We start from the raw sequence: 19135 nt of genomic DNA on the forward strand, positions 1-19135 counted from the left end.
CCTCCCTTGCTCCTCCAGCTCTGGTGGCTGCCAGCATTCCTTGGCTTGTGACGGCATCACTCCCGTTTCTGCCTCCATCTTTACCTCCTCATCTCCTCTGTGTGTGTGTCTTCTTCTGATCCCTCCTCAGAAGCACCTTGAATGTCTATTACTTCTGCCAACAGCCTGATTGAGACAATCTAGGGTTTTATTTTCCCTCATGCACCTTAAAATTCTTCCTGTTTCTATCCACTTTTCAATTCCAAAGCCACTGCCACATTTTTCAACTAATGTCACGGGGGCATCTCACTTCCTTTAGCCAGCTGAAAATCTCATCAGTGAATAAGATGTTTGTCATACAGGCAGGCTTGGCTATCTGGCTGGCTCAGGGGCCATTTCATCAGAGGTTATGGGATGTGTTCCTTCTTTGCACCAATTTCTTTTTTATCTTAACCATTTTGTTTGGCAATACACCTGCAACGTACTCTATTGTTCAATAGTTCAATATTGTATTTTCCTTTTTTTCTTTTCTTTTCTTTTTTATTTATTTATTTATTTTTTTTGAGGTGGAGTCTTGCTCTGTCCATAGACTTGAGTGCAGTGGCACGATCTCAGCTCACTGCAGCCTCCACCTCCTGGGTTCAAACAATTATCCTGCCTCAGCCTCCCAAGTAACTGGGACAGCAGGCACACACCACCACGCCCAGCTAAATTTTGTATTTTCACTAGAGACGGCGTTTCACCATGTTGACCAGGATGGTCTCGATCTCCAGACCTCATGATCCACCCACTTCGGCCTCCCAAAGTGCTGGGATTACAGGGGTGAGCCACTGCACCTAGCCCAGTATTGTATTTTCTAAAACAAATAATGCTTACTATAATTTTATCTTTTCTGGCTAGCCCTGAGGTCATGAGGATAAACTTCTGTTATTGCAGGACAGCAAAACCCGGCCCAAAGACAACAGAGTGTGGTGCTGGTGACCACACACTAAACGTTCCCCCATGCTAGCTTTTGTGCCTAAAAGTCGAGGTCTTCCCTACATTACTTGGCTCATTCACTTCTTTTGCACTCGGGTCTTCTCCTGGGCTCCAAGCCAGATTGCAACACCCAGAGTCTCAGCCTCTTGAGTTTCTGTGTTGGAAACATCCAGCCCTTGCTTGAAATTCTGCCATGAAAAAAGGAGGTTGGGCCACTGTGATCTTTGCCAAACACAAATGGGTAGGTCACCGCCCTCCCCACATGTCCACTCTCCGCCCCACCCCCACATGCTTAAAATCATGTAATGGCTTCCCATTGCTTTTGTGATCAAGTCCGTCATTTTACATGGTGTTGGCATCATCAACATGACCCAGCCTAGTGTGGTCAAAGCGGACCTCTCCAGACCCACCCCTGACTCTGTTCTCCAGCCACCCCTCATATCTTCACGCCTCCTTAGTCCTTCATGTCTGCAATGCTCTCTTCTGCCGTGGATCCTTTGCACTTGTGGTTCCCTCTGCCGGGAATGTCCTCTTCCTGTCGCTTCCTTGTCTGGTGAACTCTTCTCATGCTTCAGGTTTCAGCCCCAGTGTCCCCTTCCTGGGGAAGACTTTTCTGACTTTGCTGACCAGGGTTTTTTGCCCTATGGCTCCCAAAGCACTGGGTTGCTCTCCTCTCCAGTTCTCATGGCAGATGAACACATTTTGCCCTTGTTGATGTGCTGCTGTAACCGCCTCCCTGTCGCCTGGATCATTCGTTCCTGAGAGGCTGCATCTGTTCTATTCATTGCTGCGTCCCAGTGCATTGGAGAGTGCCTGCTCCATACGGGCTGAATGAGTGGGTAAGTGAGTGAATGAACGACCTGCTAAAGTCCTAGATCACCAACGAAAATGATGACCTCAGGCGGGGAACGGTGGCTCATGCCTGTAATCCAGTACTTTGGGAGGCTGAGGCAGGTGGATCACTTGAGGTCAGGAATTAGAGAACAGCCTGGCCAACATGGTGAAACCCTGTCTCTACTAAAAATACAGATTAGCTGGGTGTGGTGGCAGGTGCCTGTAATCCCAAGTACTCTGGAGGGCAAGGCAGCAGAATCGCTTGAACCCAGGAGGCAGAGCTTGCAATGAGCCGAGATTGTGCCACTGCACTCCAGCCTGGGTGAGAGAAAGAAAAGAAAAGAAAAGGAAAGAAAAGAAAAGAAAAGAAAAGAAAGAAGGAAAGAAAGAAGGGAGGGAGGGAGGGAAGGAAGGAGGAAAGAAAGAAAGAAAAGAAGGAAGGAAGGAGAAAAGAAAAGGAAAGGAAAGGGAAGGAAAGAAAAGAAAAGAGAAAAGAAAAGAAAAGAAAAGAAAAGAAAAGAAAAGAAAAGAAAAAGAAAATGATGACATCCTAGAGCGCAGTCTTTCTCTACTCTGAAAGAAGGTCAGTCACCTTTCTTTCCTGGCTCTATTTCTAGGGAAAATTGGGCCCTACCTCCACTTCAGATCAGTCTTTTACAACTCACACATGTGCCCCTGCCTGAGCAGGCCTAGGTCTGTCATTCTGCAAGAAAAGCATCTGACTTCTTCCATCCTATGTTACCCAAGAAGACAGGCCCACAGCTTGTGACCAAGGAACCAGTTCCACCATACCCTGAAGACACCCGGTTCCCTGGAGCTGGGTCCACAGCCCTGTGAAGAAGCACAACTTCGTGTGTTCCCACTGCCCTCCTGCTCCCGGCCGGGCTCCTGGTCTTCCAGGTGGGCTTCTAGCGCCACACACTCCTTGACAAGAACGGGTCTTCCAGCCACGCTCACCAAGGGGCAGGAGCCAAAGCCTCCCAGCTTCCTCCAGCAGAGCAGGAGCACCCACACCTGGGGAAGGACAGGGTCTCTGGCTGATCACTGGCTCTCTGGAAGCAGGTTCCTCCAGGTGTCAAGTAGGATAAGCCTCCTTCCCAGAGTACTGGGCAGAGCCCAATGCCAGCCCGCAGGGCCATCTCCCCAGGTGAAAGGGAAGGGCTTGACTTTGTGCACCGGGCAGTCCCTATTGGGGGGAACACAGGACTTCCATGGCCTCACCCACATCCACAGTTGTCAGGACGTGGACTCCAAACTCTGGCTCGGTGGGTCCCCATGCCATGGTGTGACCTTCAGCATTTATTTAACCTCCAGTGCTTTTGTTTCCTCATCTGAAAAACGGACTTTTTAAAAAGAAGTTCCTGTCTCCTAGGGTCAATGATAAGATCAAATGAGTTGATACAGGCAAATACTTCAAACGGGGCCACATAAATAGCATGAGTGCTGCAAGGGTCGCCGTTGCTATTACTCGTGGCACTGACATGCTGTAAATACCATCTCCTCTTAAGCATTGGAATGGTCAAGGCATAAGGTGAATGGATTAATCCAATTTTCTGGGTTGTGCCAGATGAAGGGGCAATCCCTGTACATATCAATTTTCAAATAATGCACTGTCATAAAATAACAAGCAAGCTGGAGGGAATGGAATCGACTTCTTTGGTGAGTCAGAAGGATGTTTCAGACCTTACAAGGCTCAGGGGTCCCCTGGGAGTCCCTGACGCGGGCAGCACCGTGTGAGGTTAATGTTGCAGACCCCGGAACCGGGCTCACGTGGGTGCAAATCCTGGTGCTGCCTCTTTCTGGCTCCCCTGCACACTTCCATGATCCCCTCGCTGTTCTCATCTGGAAAATGGGAATAATACTAGGGTCATTGTGAGGACTTAATAAGATAATTGGCTTAAAAGCCTTCAGCCTCTGTCTCAGCACAGAGTGAGTATTTGATAAATGATTGCTTCTATTTGCTAGGATTGGACAGAATTCAACACTGCAAGGCACAGGGGCCACCCTCCTAGATCCTCAATGGCTGACAATGTGCAAGATGCATGCTGGATACTGTAGGGTTTTTAACTAAAACCCTGATGTTCTCTTATATTTCTGCTACTTGTCTTGTTCTTAAAAACCAAGAACTAGCAAATACCGGGTGACAGGCGTCAGCTTGCTGCCTGGGTTCTGCCTTAACAGGAGTTGACAATATTGCAGCAAATCAACACTACACGCTTTGGACAAAACAGCAGCCCTGCCTTGCTACTGTAAAGGGCATTTGTCATGTTGTTTGCAGCAGAAGGGTAGTTTCCCCTCTTCTTCTGGACTTGCACCTCATTCCGACCGGAGTGTGTACCAGCTGCCTGCCCCAGACTGGCCCAGCAGCCATCTATCTAGATGAGAAGCAATTTCATAAATTCAAACGGGGCACCTTTCCTACACAATTTATTCAGCTTAACAAGTTAATCAGAGTCCACGAGCCCAATTTGTCACTGTGCTGTTTTCTTTTGCCGGCTGCTCTAATTGTATAAATATGCCCAGAGGTTTGATGAAACTTCTAACACATCAAACAATAAATGGCCCACTTACAGAGTGTACTCGTGGCTATTTTGAAGCAAGGCATTTCCCCTCCTGAAGCTGGCAGCTCCTACCCATCTAACAGCCCGGCACCATGCAGGCAGCTCCTGCCCATCTACCAGCCTGGCACCATTTGGTTACTGGTCTTTTGCTTTTTTTTCTTCTTCTTCTTCTTCTTTTTTGAGAAAGGGTCTTGCTTTGTCACCCACACTGGAGTACAGTGGTGCAATCCACAGCCTCAGACTCCTGGGCTCCAGAGATCCTCCTACCTCCACCTCCCAAGTAGCTGGGACTCAGTTGTGCGCCATTATGCCTGGCTAATTTTACAAATTTTTTTTATGGACAGGGTCTCACTGTATTGCCCAGGCTTCTCTCAAACTCCCAGGCTCAAGTGATCCTCCAACCCTGACCTCCCAAAGTGCCGAGATTACAGGCACGAGCCATTTCGCCCAGCCTGGCCCTTTGGATTCACTCCCAGCACCCAGGACCTGAATGGCAGCCAACAGGGATGGTGGGCAAGGTGGAAGGATGCCACAAAATGCAGCTGTCTCTGATTCCTGGTCTAATTCTAGAAAACACCACATCATATCCTCCGCCAGGTCTTCTCCCTCTTTGGGATTAGGCAAAAGGGCAAATGGCCAGACTTGGGGGCTCAAGAGCTTGCTTTCTCTGAGATGTGGGCCTCTTCCGTCAAATTCGCATCTGAACTGCTTTCAGCGCCTGATGTATGAAGAGGCAGGCGGTGAGGCTGTTCCGCTGGTCCCTGGACACCGATCATAAATCTGAGGCGTGTATCACAGGTGGTAGACTTCTCTGAGGTGATGGCCGAGAGAAGTATAGGAAACCGAGACGAATGTGTCTGCATTGAGTTCTGGAAGTGTGCGTTTCCAGGATTTCCTTTTTATTCATTTTGAATTCTCTCCTTTTGGATTTAAACCTTCTGTCTCCTCTGTGTTTACATGAACATTTCAACCTATAAATTTCATTTTAATAAAGGAGGTGTCTAGCGAGGAGATAAAACGTTTTTTAAGACAAAAAACTTCTGCCCCTACCCCACCCCCATCTTTCACACATTTTGTCCCTAGTCGCAGATGTTTCCTCTGCCTTATCAGTGTGCAGAAAAGAAACGTAATACGCTGGGCTTTCAAATTTTCCGCCACGGAAACAAAAGACAACAGGAGGGGAGAGGGGCCTCGCTTAACCTGGAGCTGGGATAGGCTAAGGGGAAATGGAAAAGGCCGGTGCCCTGGGAGCAGAGTTGGCAGAGCCAATGCGACAGACTCCTGTTTCTTGGTTCAGTGCTGAAAAGCAGTCAAGTAACAAATGCTCCAACCTCCTGTCCTGCGCCACCGCGGATACAGCCCTGATGTCACCTTCCTCAGGATCTCAGGGCTCCAGCTTCAGGCTGTGTTGGGCTCGTGCACAGGGGCCTGGTAGACAGCAGCCCCCCCAGCCTTCTCTTTGCTCTTCTGCTGCACTCGCTGGGAATTTCCATGTCCCCATGATGTTAATTGCATGCTTCCTGAGCCATAGCCCTTTCTATCACGTCCAGGAAGTCAGTGACCAAGTCCTCTGCCCCACCCTGCCCCGCTAGCTCAGGTGTAACCTAACTCTCAAAAGCACTTTCTTTAGAATTTTAACTTGAATGTGCACTGTGGACCCTCTCGTGATGCCCACAGCCTGCACCCAGGTGTGTGAACCGTGTCACTAATCGTGCAGACCTCAAGCGATTCTGAGGAGGCCATTGCCACATGCCAGCCAGCCACGACATCATCCTCTTGCCAAAACCCCCTAAATGGGTGTCCAGAGTGTCCCCTCTTATCTGTCAGCTACCACCACCTTTGTTCCCACCTTCACCTCTCTTATTAGACTCCAGCATGGGCAAATGTTTTATTTTAATATTACAGTTAGATGTTTAGTTTAATGGGTAATAGAAAATAAATTGGGGTGGTGCATGGTGGCTCATGCCTATAGTCCCAGGACTTTGGGAGGCTGAGATGGATAGATCACTCGAGCCCAGGAGTTCAAGACCAGCCTGGGCAATGTAGGGAGGCCTTATCACTACAAAAAAAAAAAAATGTTTTTAATTAGTTCAATGTCATGGTGCATGTCTGTGGTCCCAGTTACTCAGGAGGCTGAGGTGAGAGGATTACTTGAGCCCAGGAGGTCGAGGCTGCAGTGGTCTGAGATTGTGCCAATGCACTCCAGCTTGGGTGACACAGTGAGACTCTGTCTCAAAAAAAAAGGAAGAAAATAAGTTGCTTTTTCATTTTATAGTAATAATATAAAGCTATCTTTTCAAGTAAGCATATCTAAATAAAGAAGTAAGTTCATTGCTTCATTGCGCCGGGCATGGAGGCTGAGGCGGGCAGATCCCCTGAGGTCAGGAGTTCGAGACCAGCCTGGCCAACATGGCAAAACCCCATCTCCACTAAAAATACAAAAATTAGCTGGGCGTGATAGCGCATGCTTGTAGTCCTAGCTACTACGGGGGCTGAGGCAGGAAAATTGCTGGAACCCAGGGGTGGAGATTGCAGTGACCCGACATCGTGCCACTGCACTCCAGCCTGGGTGACAAAGCGAGACTTCATCTCAGGAAAAAAAAAAAGAAGTAAGTTCATTTACATTTTGAAAAGTTAAGACAGGCAGCTTGTAGCATGCAGATAGAGCAAAACAGAGGCCACATGATGTGCTAGTTGAGGACTCGAGCCTGAGTCTGAAGCCCGGCTCTGTAATTGGCTACCTGTGTGACCTTGGGCAAGTTCCTTAACCTCTCTGTGCTCCTCCTAGGGTTGCAATGAGGTTTAGGTGAGTTACTGCTGGACTGAGCAGGGTGACTGTCGCACAGTGTTGCCTCCTCACCACTGGGGAACTCCAGACTGTTGCACCAGGCTTCTCCGCACCTCCTGGAGGAATGGTTCCAAAAGCTGATCCTCATCTTGTCATTTCTCTGCTGTAAACTCTCCCCATGATGAAGTCCTAACTTCTCACAATGGCCCCCAGGGGCTTCTGTGATCTGTCTCCAGTCGATTTCTACAACTTCTTGTTCCGCCATTTGTCATTTGTCCTCAATGATGCCCAATGCCAGCCTCATGATTGCCCCCCCAGATGCACCTCGCTCATTCAGGCTCCTGTGCAGTCCCATGCTGCACCCTCTATGAGTCCTGCCTCTCCCTCATCTTGTCCATTGATGGGCAAACTTCTCCTCCTGTGTCCAGGCTTGTTCAAATATCAGTTCCTCAAGAGAACTTCCTTGATTCTTTCTCCATGGACGGGGTTAGGCACTGAAACAGCAGAAATGTGCTACCTGTGCCTCTACTTAAAATCACAAAGCTCAAACTACTTAAAATTCAAGGTTATTTTTTTTAATTATAAAGAAAAAATGATTAGAGGCCAAGCGTGGTGACTCATGCCTGTAATCCCAACACTGGGAGGCCAAGGCGGGTAATCACTTGAGGTCAGGAGTTTAAGACCAGCCTGGCCAACATGGTGAAGTCCCATCTCTCTATAAAAAATAATAATAATAATTAGCCAGGTATGGATGGTACACACTTGTAATCCCAGCGTTGGGAGGCTGAGGTGGGAGGACTGCTTGAACCCAGGAGGCAGAGGTTGCAATGAGCCAAGATCACACCACTACACTCCAGCCTGGGCGACAGAGCAAGACTCCATCTCAAAAATAAATAAATAAATAAACAAGTTATGAACAAAATATCATGTTAATAGTGAAAAAGGGTTTGACTTAGATTTCAACTTGATAAATGAATAGAAAATTACTTCAAAATACATTTATCTGATTTTTAAGCACATTTAAGTTACCATCACAACTATGTGCTAATTTTGAGAACTAGCAAGGAATAATTCCTGGCCTCCATTTATAATTCCTATATAATTATGTGATAAATCAATATGACAGTTTGATGTTTGGCTTTGGTAGCAAGATTACTTAGAAAGGTCATTTCGTGAAGCTATCAGAGAGTTTCATTCATTTTCTCAAGAAACTCTCAAGATCTTGATATTCAACCCATCCTCTTGTCATGCAGTTACTGTGCCATTATCCCTGATGATTTTCATCTTTTTCATTTGCCAACTACTCTACCATGGCCAGGTCTTCCTTGAACGCTGGCTTTGAGAACTATTCCAAGTAGTCCTGCAATATTGCTTTCATCTGCTTCATGAAACCCACATCTTTGGCAAGACTGGTGATTTCAGTTTGCAGTTGATTTGAATTGTCTGACTCAGGTGTGTTGAGATGTTTAGAACATACGACAATCACAAACGGCCTGAAGACAAAGAGATTCCTGCAGACCCTGGAGGGGTGTTCTGAGGACATTTGCCTCTCCCTACAACCTGAGGCTTCAGAGATTCCAAGACGGAATACTCAGCAAGAACCTCCGTCTCTCTTATAGCCCCTACAAGTGACTGATTTATAATTGAACGTGTGTGCCTTCCGCATGCACCCAAAATGTGCTTCAGCAGCCTGTATTCCTCTTTCTGCATCTGTCCCCCACCTCTCTCTTCTCCAACCTCATGCCTCCATCACCACCCTGACACACACAGACAACTACACACACCCTTCCCGTCTTCTTCCCATTTTCATTTTCAAACACTGGATGTTGAGAAAGGTGATTCTCACTGATACCATCAGGCAGGAACGGCAAATACATGTTAATTATCACGTTAAACCTTATCAGTTAATATAGCTGCCCTGGAGCTATCTATGGGACAAGAGTCTAAGACCAAGTAATGCTTCCGTGGGAAGCACCAACACTGTGGTTGATTTCTGTCTGCCCTGAACCCAAGTGGAGAGTGGCAAAGAATGTGGATGGGCTCCCAGTCTTGCTCTAGGGTGGATTTTAGACACATGGATCCTCTCCGGGACTCTTCACATCAAGTCCGTTTGCTCAGCCTGTTTAGTTGTCTAGAAACCATCCCTGAAAACACTTCTGCATGCCGGGACTTAGCCCAGAGCCGTGATGAAGGAACAGCTTGGGCTGCTATCCAGGAATCTCATGTTGCAGATGGGATTGGGAGCAGGATACATTCCATATTCTTAACATTTTGCAGACTGTACATATGGTAATTTTTATTGTTCAAGTCATATGAAACATGTTTCCTGTTTTCTGTTGTCTGTTGGCAAAGTTTTTTCTCTGTCAGAAATACCTACCACCCCAAGATACCCACCTCTCTAGTCCTGAAGAAGAATGTGAGCCACATCTTCTACTGGGCCCAAAGAGGTCACAGCACCCCTTGAAGCCTCCAGAAATACCAGAAATGGGTCATCAAGGGACAAGATCTTGCTTTGCTTCAGTGGAACCGTCCATCTATCCATCCATTCATTTCTTTATTCAGTGAATGAGACCACCAGTCTCTGCCCATGATACAAAGGGCCAAAGTCAGCCAAGTTCACCTTGGGGAAGAGCTGGGCACATCAAAAGAACCTCTTAGAAGGAGCCATATCTCAGTGAGATCATCGCTTTTATAATACCAATTGTATTTTTTTTTTATTTTAAATTTTTCTTATAGAGAATGTGGACAAACACACAAGTTGACAGAAAATAACACACCTCCACGTATCCTTCCTTCAATTCCATCAATAAATTCAATTTTAATTTCATAAATAGCACAAGAAAACATTCATTTGTAAAAATCATTTTCAGTTGATATAAAGCTCAATATCTTCTTAACCACCTCCCGCAGTCTCACACCCTATGCCAGAGGTAACTACTATTATTTGGAGGGTTCCCTTCCTGGCCTTTTTCTACAGAGTTTTATGTATCTATGTATTTTAGGAATACATTATATTGCTTTGGATTTGTTCTGTAGTTTTGATTGTATGTTGTTGCTCCTATATAGTTTATTTCATACTGGATCTTTCTGTGTATTGATTATTTTCACCAAACAGTAAGTCTTAGAGAGATTTCCAAATCTGTGCATTGAGTTCCATCCTTTAGTCATCACTGAGAGTTCATGCTGACCACAGGGGACTGGGGACATGAAATCAACCTGGAGGAGATAATGGCTACCACAGGACCGTGCATTTTTGAACTCTGGAGAAAAAGTTAGGTTGTTTCCAATTGCTGGCTAAACAATGCTGCCATGAACATCTTTGTGCCAAGTGTCCTTGGTTCATGTACAAGGACTTTCCTGGGGGTAGATAGTGATAACTAGAGGTGGAATTGCTGGGGGGGTCAAGGAGGATCCCCATGCACATTATTAATTTTTGTAAATACTGTCAAATGTTCTCACATCATACTTCCACTGGAAAAAGAAAATGTGCATTTTCCCATATTACACAATATTGAAATGATTAAAATTATTTATAATCTTACGGATGAACACATGTATGCAACTTTTTTTAAACTTTTAAGTTCAGGAGTACATGTGCAGGATGTGCAGGTTAGTTACCCAGGTAAACATGTGTCATGGGGATTGAGTGTCCAGGTCATTCATCACCCAGGTTTTCGGCCTAGGATCCACTAGTTACTTTTCCTGCTGCTCTCCCTCCTCCCACCCTCCATTCCCTAATTGTACTTTTTATTTTAATTTGCATTTCCCTAATAACTGATGGGTCTCATTTATCTCTTCTTTCTTACTTTCTTTTGGCCATTTTTATTTTCTTATGTTATTCAATGAAGAGAAGTTCACTTGAAGTAAAAACACACCCCCAATGATGGTCACCACTTCCTCAAAATTCATCTCATGCCTCCTGTCCCTCCAGTCACCATAAAACCTAGGAGATTACAGGCTTGAGCCACCGCACCTGGCCGAGACGGGCGGATCACGAGGTCAGGAGATCAAAACCATCCTGGCTAACACAGTGAAACCCCGTCTCTACTAAAAAAATACAAAAAACTAGCTGGGCGTGGTGGGGGGCGCCTGTAGTCCCAGCTACTTGGGAGGCTGAGGCAGGAGAATGGCTTAAACCTGGGAGGCGGAACTTGCAGTGAGCTGAGATCCGGCCACTGCACTCCAGCCTGGGCAACAGAGCGAGACTCCATCTCAAAAAAAATTAAAAAATAAAAAATAAAAAACGTGGGAGATGCTGAGCAGTCCCCCTGGTTGCACCTCACCACCTCTGTGGTTGGGGGTTATAACAGGAATGAGGGCAGAGACCCTGCCTTCCAGGACCTGAAGTGAGTTCAGGAAAATGAAGCTTTTCCAACACTTTTAACCAGAGAAGTCTTCTTCAGGGAGAAATTGGAGTGGCTGGGACAAGAGACTAGTACCATCCTGGGAAGAGCAAGCTGAGAGATCATGGCACCAACATGTGAGTTCCCAGCCCTTGCACCTTGCCCTCTGTCCAAGACCCTGTGCTGAGCTCTCGGGCCTGCTGACAGCCTACCCCATCATGACCTGGCTTCAGAACCAGCACCAGCACCAGCCCCAGCAGAGGGCACAGCTGTGAAAGAACCTAATGTTACAGGTAAGTTTGGCCATTAAGACTCATGTCCAGTTAAACAGATGTGTACCATGTTACTTGGGAGGCCCAGCAGTCTGGGGTAGGTCCTGAGCAGAATCCAGCCCAGAGAACTCCTAGCTCCAAACCTAGCCCTTCCATGGTCTTTCTCATCCAAAAATGCCTTTCCCACTCCCTGCCTGAGAGTTGCAGCAAGAAACACTTGACCAAGGGACTCCCTGATCCACTTCCCTATGGATCTCAACAGAGCATGGCGCAGCATCTACAGTGAAGATGCATCTTTACAATGACCCTTCCCATTCTGCAGATGAGGAAACTGAGTCTGAGAACTGAAGAATCTTACTAAGGCCACACAGCTCATAAAATAACTCAAACCCAAAGATTCTGATTTAAGGTTTACACCTCTCTCTCATAGACCAGTATTTACAGTTGGTTTTGTTTGGTTTTTGGTTTTTTGCTTTACTTATATGTCATCTGTACCATTATTTACTTCATCTTTTTCTTTAAATCATATGTTTAAATCTATGTTTAAAAACATACAGACCTTACTCTAGCAGGAATACCTAGGAAGTTTGGTGTGTAAAGTCTCTATGTTTGCTTATACGCCTACCTATGGAAAAAAAGAGAAAATTTATTTTGTGTACCCCTCAGATGTCACTTTTTGGCAAACCTCCAGGATACTACTTTTGTACCTCACCTTGGAAATGCCACCTGACACCAGGCAGCTTCCTTGTGGCGGCGGGGGGGGGGGGGGAGAGGTGATCCTGCTCTTCCATCTCTGGCCAGCCTTCTGGTTGGGGGCTGGAGTGTGAGGGAAGCATAGGCTCTGGGGTCAGCCAGACCTGAATTCAAATCCTGGCCTTGCCACTTACCAGCTTTCTGAACTGGGCCCAACTTCTTCGTGTCTCTGAGCTTCAGCTTCTGTGTCTATAAAATGGTGCCATTAAGAGCACGCATCCACCTTGCAGGGCTCCCAGGGTAACTGAATGCAAGAATGCATATGGCAAGCTCAGCGCTGGGCAGCTCGCATAAAGTTCTGTGGCTACTGGGATGGAGAGGAAGCAGAGCAGTGCCTAGATCCAGCCTGCAAGGCGTCAGGGCAGGGGTCAAGTGCCTGACACTCTTCTATGACTGATGGTCACACCTCTGGGCTGATTGTCCCTCCGAATTCAGTGTCTTCAGGCCTTGGGTTCAAGCCTCTTCTTGGTTGAACTTTGAGCTCAATCCAAGCTGATAAAAAATAATGACCCCAGATCAGCAGATTGGTCTGCTCCCCCAGCCAGAGCAGCAGGAGGCACTCCCCTCCCTAGAGACTCCCTAAACAATCCAGGGCACATCTACCTGCTTTTGTAGTGGGCTCCATCTAGGGTCCCCAGGAAGCTGATGTTTCCATATATACTTAGGAGTAGGAGAGTGTAGACAGAGCCACATTGTAACATTGTTTGCGGGCCTTGAGCACTTTTGCCCTTGTGAGCCTCTTCCTCCATTAAAAAAAAAAATTAAAACATATTTTACAACTCTGTTGGTATAAAGACAAATGGAAAAATAGGTTCCAGGCTGGATTCATTATTATACCTTTATTACTGTTTTAGTCTTTTTTCTTCTCATTTTAAAAGAAATTAACATTAAGACGTTTTCCTGGGCCCCTAGAGGCACCATAAGCCTAGACCATGTACCCACCATGCCTGATGGATGAGCTGTCTCAGGGTGGAGAGGATCAGCCTGGCTGTACCCAGGGGCTGAGTCCGGAGGAGAAAATGTCCTTGGAGAAGAGGCTCCCAAGCTGACTTTCAGGTACTCCAGGATAAGCCCAAGTTTCCAAAACAGCCTGGAAAGGGCAGTCATTACCTGGCATTCATCACCTGGATGGTGGAACCAGACCAGAGACTGGAGCAAACCCCCCAGGCTATGGCCTAGGGCGCAGACACAGGATTCCTGCAATAGCTTGAATGTCAGGGGTGGCAGGAGAAACCCATGCGAGATGAGGCAGTCAGAGCAACACTCCAGCCCTAGGAACAAACTCCCCACCCAAAGCCCATACAGCCCTTAACAGACTCCCATATTCTCCCCAAAATCATATGCCAAATACAACTTAATATTAGGATCAGCCTTCAGCACACGCCAGCTCAGTGCAGAGGACAACATCGTTGTTTGAGGCAGAGCTTTTGCTTGAAAATGACAAATCCAACCCAAATTACTTACTTTAAAAGGGGGAATTTATCACAAGGCTCCAGAGTGTCTCAGAGAAGCCAAAGACAGGAAAACACTGCTCCTCTGGGACAGACTGGAACCTGGAACTAGAGAGCCTCCGAGAGTAGCTCTCTCTCTCTCTTTTCCTCTTGCCTGCCTGTCTCTGCACATATTCTTTGCACGTGACCAGCAAGTTAGCTTCCTCTGCAATCTGGCCCATGCGGCAAAATGCAACTCCCAGGTCTCTGAGTTATCATAGATACTGCCCCACAGTAGATACTGCCATGGCACCCATAGATACTGCCATCCTGTCTATTTGACTTGAATTCCTCACCTCCAGGAGAGAGGTGATCAGCCCAGCTTGGCTCAGGGCTCCTGCCAGGGAGACGGAAACACCCAATGCCAACAGCACTCCCCAGTGTCCTTGCTCTTTGGATTTTGAAGGGCAGTTTCCATAGAAAGTTGCAGTGGGGTGTCACAGGGAGCTGGGAGGCCACCTTGATAGGCATCTTTACGACCTTTAGTCCATCAGAAGCAGAAGGACTGGAAGTTGAGTGGGTGGCGAAAACGTATCCAGTTTGCCAGTTGATGCTAACCATGGTGGATGGTTGGTGAGCAGAGCATTGTGGCACAGCTGCCACCATTGATGTCACTTACAGTCCCTCAAGCAGAGTGTGATATTTACCCAACAGCTGCCCCTGGGTCTCTGTCACAAACACACAACCAGGAGCAGCCCACACATAGCTCTGGGGCTTCAGGGCTTCCTGTCTGTGCCTGGACTCAACACATTTTCCAGCTGAGGACGCTGCCTTCCAACACCCCTTCTCCACTGGCCGCCACGTGGGAGGCAGCAAGAGGAAAGCAGATCAGGGCTGAGTGGGCCCCAGATCCAGGCATCCCCGCGGTTCCCATCCCATAACTCAGCTCTGGGCAGTGGCGGAGCCCTCAAGCCAAGCAAAGTTGCAGCCAACATACCAGCGTCCCAGACGCCGGGCAGATGATGCTGCTCCTCTGCCATCTCTCCCAGGGAGGCTGCCAAGTCCCCAGACCTGGCCAGTGCTGACATTTAAGCAAAGTATGTGTCAACCATATTAAACAATACACCAAGCTGTGGGTTATTAAGTGCAGGGTAAATTGACCACAGCAATTAAACTGAGATTAGGGAGTGATAAAGCCAGGGTCCCAGGCTGCAAAGAACGCTGTAACATATGGAGGCCTGACTATTACAAAGTGTGAAAGCCACAGCAGAAACTTGGTGACATGGCCCTCCAAAGAAACTCGCTGAGGCCCCCACCCCACCCCCAGGTCCCCACCTTTACTTGACTTTTCTTCTTTTGACAATCTGGTATTCTCAAGAAGGCATGGCTCACGCTCGGCATCTAGGTGTTTCTGGAGACCGCCAGGTAGGGCCATGAGGACTTGTCCTCAAAGAAATGCCTGATCCTTGTGGCTGGATGCTGCCTGCCCCTCCCTTCCCAGTTTAGATAATTCACAGACCTGGGTGGGATGCTGAGAGTTCCAGAGGCAGGGAAAGGAGCCATTCTCGGCTCCCCAATACCAGGCCCCCTGTTGACACCAAACAGCCTCAGAGCAACATCTGAAGGCCCCAAAGGAGAAGCCAGCAGGAAGATCCCAGGGAGGGATCCAGCCCCATCCAACGCAACCACCCAGAGCCTAAAGGCAGAGCAGAGGCGTCCCAGCACTGGGGACACCCACTATATATTTTGAAATGAGCACACACTGCCCTTTGAATCACTGGCTCGAGTCCTCTGGGCACCCCTGCCATGGTCTTGCCAATAGCCCACTGGCCCGTTCCTCAGGCTTTTGGCCAGCTCCAGATGCTCGGATGCTACTTGGAGTGTGGACTAGTGTTCAGAAGAGGCCCTTCCTATAGGTCTTGATCTCATCCCTCAGTCCTGCAAAAGCTGCCTTTTCTTCCCAAGGATTCCTGATGCCAGGAACTGGCTTTGCTCTAGAGTCCATTGCCCCAGGAGCATCAAGATTCAGGGCTCGGCGGTGGACAGACTGCAATTCAAAATTCCGGTCCTGCTTCTTGCTCACCCTATGACCTCGGACAAATGAGTTGCCTTTGCTCAGCCTCAGTTTCCTCATCTCCAAAATGGCCTAATGACAGCCCCCTGAGTAAGTATGCACATATACGTATTTAGAATTGGGGAAGGCATTCTATGGTGGCGGTGGTGATCACTGCCATTGTCACTGTTGTTGTTATACTTCCAGGAGAACCTGACACTGAATTTTGCTGTTCCCCTTGACCATTAGGGTTTCTTTCTTTCTTTCTTTCTTTCTTTTTTTTTTTTTTTTTTTGACAGCATTTCACTCTTGTTGCCCAGGTTGGAGTGCAGTGGTGTGATCTAGGCTCACCACAACCTCCACCTCCCAGATTCAAGCAATTCTCCTGCCTCAGCCTCCCGAGTAGCTGAGGTTACAGGCACCCACCACCACGCCCAGCTAATTTTGTATTTTTAGTAGAGACGGGGTTTCTCCATGTTGGTCAGGCTGGTCTCGAACTCCTGACCTCAGGTGATCCTCCTGCCTCAACCTCCCAAAGTACTGGGATTACAGGCGTGAGCCACCACGCCTGGCCTAGGGTGAGTTTCTATACTGGGCTCTCATATAACATCTTGTCCAGTGATTCCTTCCATGGCCAGTGGCCTGCTTTGTAAACCAATCTATGGATCATCCTGCTGCTCTACCCCATAGTGGAGAGGAGAGAGGGGGATCCTACAAGCTCTCTGTGGATCCTAGACTCCCAAAATCCCTGGCTTCTCAGTGGAATGAGCTGATAAGAGGCCTCAGTGGGCATCTGCAGGGTGAAAGAAGGGAAAAGTCAGGGTATTTCTCCCAGTGTTCTCTCTGCCTTGGGTGGTTTTCAGAAGAAACTGAATCCCCTCTGTGGCTCAGGCTCCTTCCAGAGAGTCAGGCATGCCTGCAGCCTCCACCAGCCGATCCTGATCCCTGGAGTTCAGAGACACAGCCTCACTGCTTTGTACCACCCATCTGGAGGGATGGGAGTGGTGGCTGCATCCAGCTGCTACTGATCTCCAAGTGACTTCACTGTCCCCCACTTGGCATCTCAGCCTGCCTCGCTCTGTAAGTGATCCCTGTGTTAATTTCCCTCTGTTGAAAATGCTTGAAGCCTTCACATGTTCCTGCCTGCTGTGCTCCCTCTCCAAAGCACCTTTCTTATGTTCATATAAGCTGAGGTCCTGGAGAATTTCTTAGCATTAATATTTTTTTCTTTTTCTTTTTTTTTTTCTTTTCTTTTTTTTTTTTTTTTTGGAGACAAGGTCTTGCTGTGTCACCCAGGCTGGAGTTCAGCGATGTAATCACAGCTCACTGTAACCTTGAACTCCTGGGTTCAAGCAATCCTCCCACCTCAGCCTCTCAAGTAGCTAGGACTTACAGGCAACTAGACGCGTGTGCCACCACACATGGCTACTTTTTAATATTTTTTTAGAGGTGGGTGTTTCACCGTGTTGACCGGGCTGGTCTTGAACTCCTGGCCTCAAGCGATCCTCCCATCTTGGCCTCCCAAAGCACTGGGATTACAGGCATGAGCCATTGTGCCTGGCCAGCATTTAGCTTTTCATAGATGCTATGCAAACACACACACTAGATAGTAAGCTCTACCCAGTGAGGATCTGGGACAGTTTTGTTAACCCTTGCATTCCCAAAGCCCAGGAGAGTGCAGACACACAGTAGGCATCCTATAAATATGCATGGAAAGAATAAACCAATGAAATGAAGAGATAGCTCATTGGGAGGCAGCCTCCTCTTAGGGGAAGGAGGTTCAATGATCATCGTCAAGTTATCTGAGGAAACAAGCATATACCCCGTCCCTACTTCCGCTGTTTCTTCATTAGTACCAATAACACTGATGGTGTCTGGAGGATTGGTCAAGGAAGCAGATTCCATCAATGTTTCCAGAAAGGCTGAAATTGCTCCCAGGATCAAGTCAAATGTGCATACTGTTAGGTGAGATTCGTGAATTAACGGACTGCCCTTTTGGGCCTCTGTCCTAATTGAACAGTCTACCCTACTCTAATTTTTTTTTCCCTTCCTTTGTTCTTTAAGGTAAGGAGGGTGGGAGAGGAGAGATAGGGAGACCACCTTGTTTTATTTAACTTCTCCTTATAAACTGCCCAAAGTCCTTTCCAGTTGGAGGCAGAGCTGAAGTAATGAATGCAATAATAATGTAACCCAAAGATGCTGCGGGCTGGGGACATGGTTTCACCCAATGCACTGGCCTATTTGCAGATGGGCCTCTGAGGTTAAGGCCCCACTGACCACATTTTTAGAGCATTTTTTGGTTCTGAGTGATCAGGAAGGATGAGGAATCTCTGCCCAAAAGTGAGTAGATTCCAAATTATAAATGTCTTGGCTGAACTGTAAGGAGGTATGAGACATGTATTTGGTGTCTCTGGAAAGTTAGGAGGGACAGTCCTCAAGCTGCCTCTGGCTTCTCAGCTGCCCTATCCCCACCACACCAAGCTAATTTAGGTAGACCCCAAGCTCAACCTCTACCATATATCATGATGCATCTGCCCCTTGACCTTCCCAGCAGGGCCCTACCCTCAGCTAACCAGCACACTGTAAATCTTCATATAAATGAACTCATACTAAAGTGTGAATGGTCCTACGTGGGCTTAATGTGTTTGCATGGGAATGTGAAAAGTGCCTTTATCCAGGTCCATTGGGAAGGATTCTAGACACAAGCAATAAGGCTGTAATCTGGGCCCTTCTTGGAGGAAAGCCTCCCCACTGATGGCCGTTGATGAACCTGTCGAGTTGCCCCTTCTTGATTATAGATCAGCCACAGTAGGGCCTTGAGCAACTTACATTCTCTGCCTGAGACCTTGGTTATACACTCGATGCTTGAGTGAGTTGAATGAAATGGCCTCTTAGGTTTCTTTATCCCAAAAGTTGATTCCTTAAATCCAAATTTCTTAGGTCAACATTTAAATCTTTCCATCATATGACCTTCAACTCAGCATTAGTATCCATTACTCGCCTACAAAAACCAGACAGACCCTACTAACAATGCCAACAGTAACAATAGCAATAAATTACTAGTGTTTCTTGAGCACTTATTATGTGCCAGGCTTTATTTTAAACACTTTTGCCATTTGATCATCACAGCTCTAATAATATCAT

The sequence above is a fragment of the Papio anubis genome, chromosome 18 (genome assembly GCF_008728515.1).
Source record: "Papio anubis isolate 15944 chromosome 18, Panubis1.0, whole genome shotgun sequence".
Lineage (NCBI taxonomy): Eukaryota > Metazoa > Chordata > Mammalia > Primates > Cercopithecidae > Papio > Papio anubis.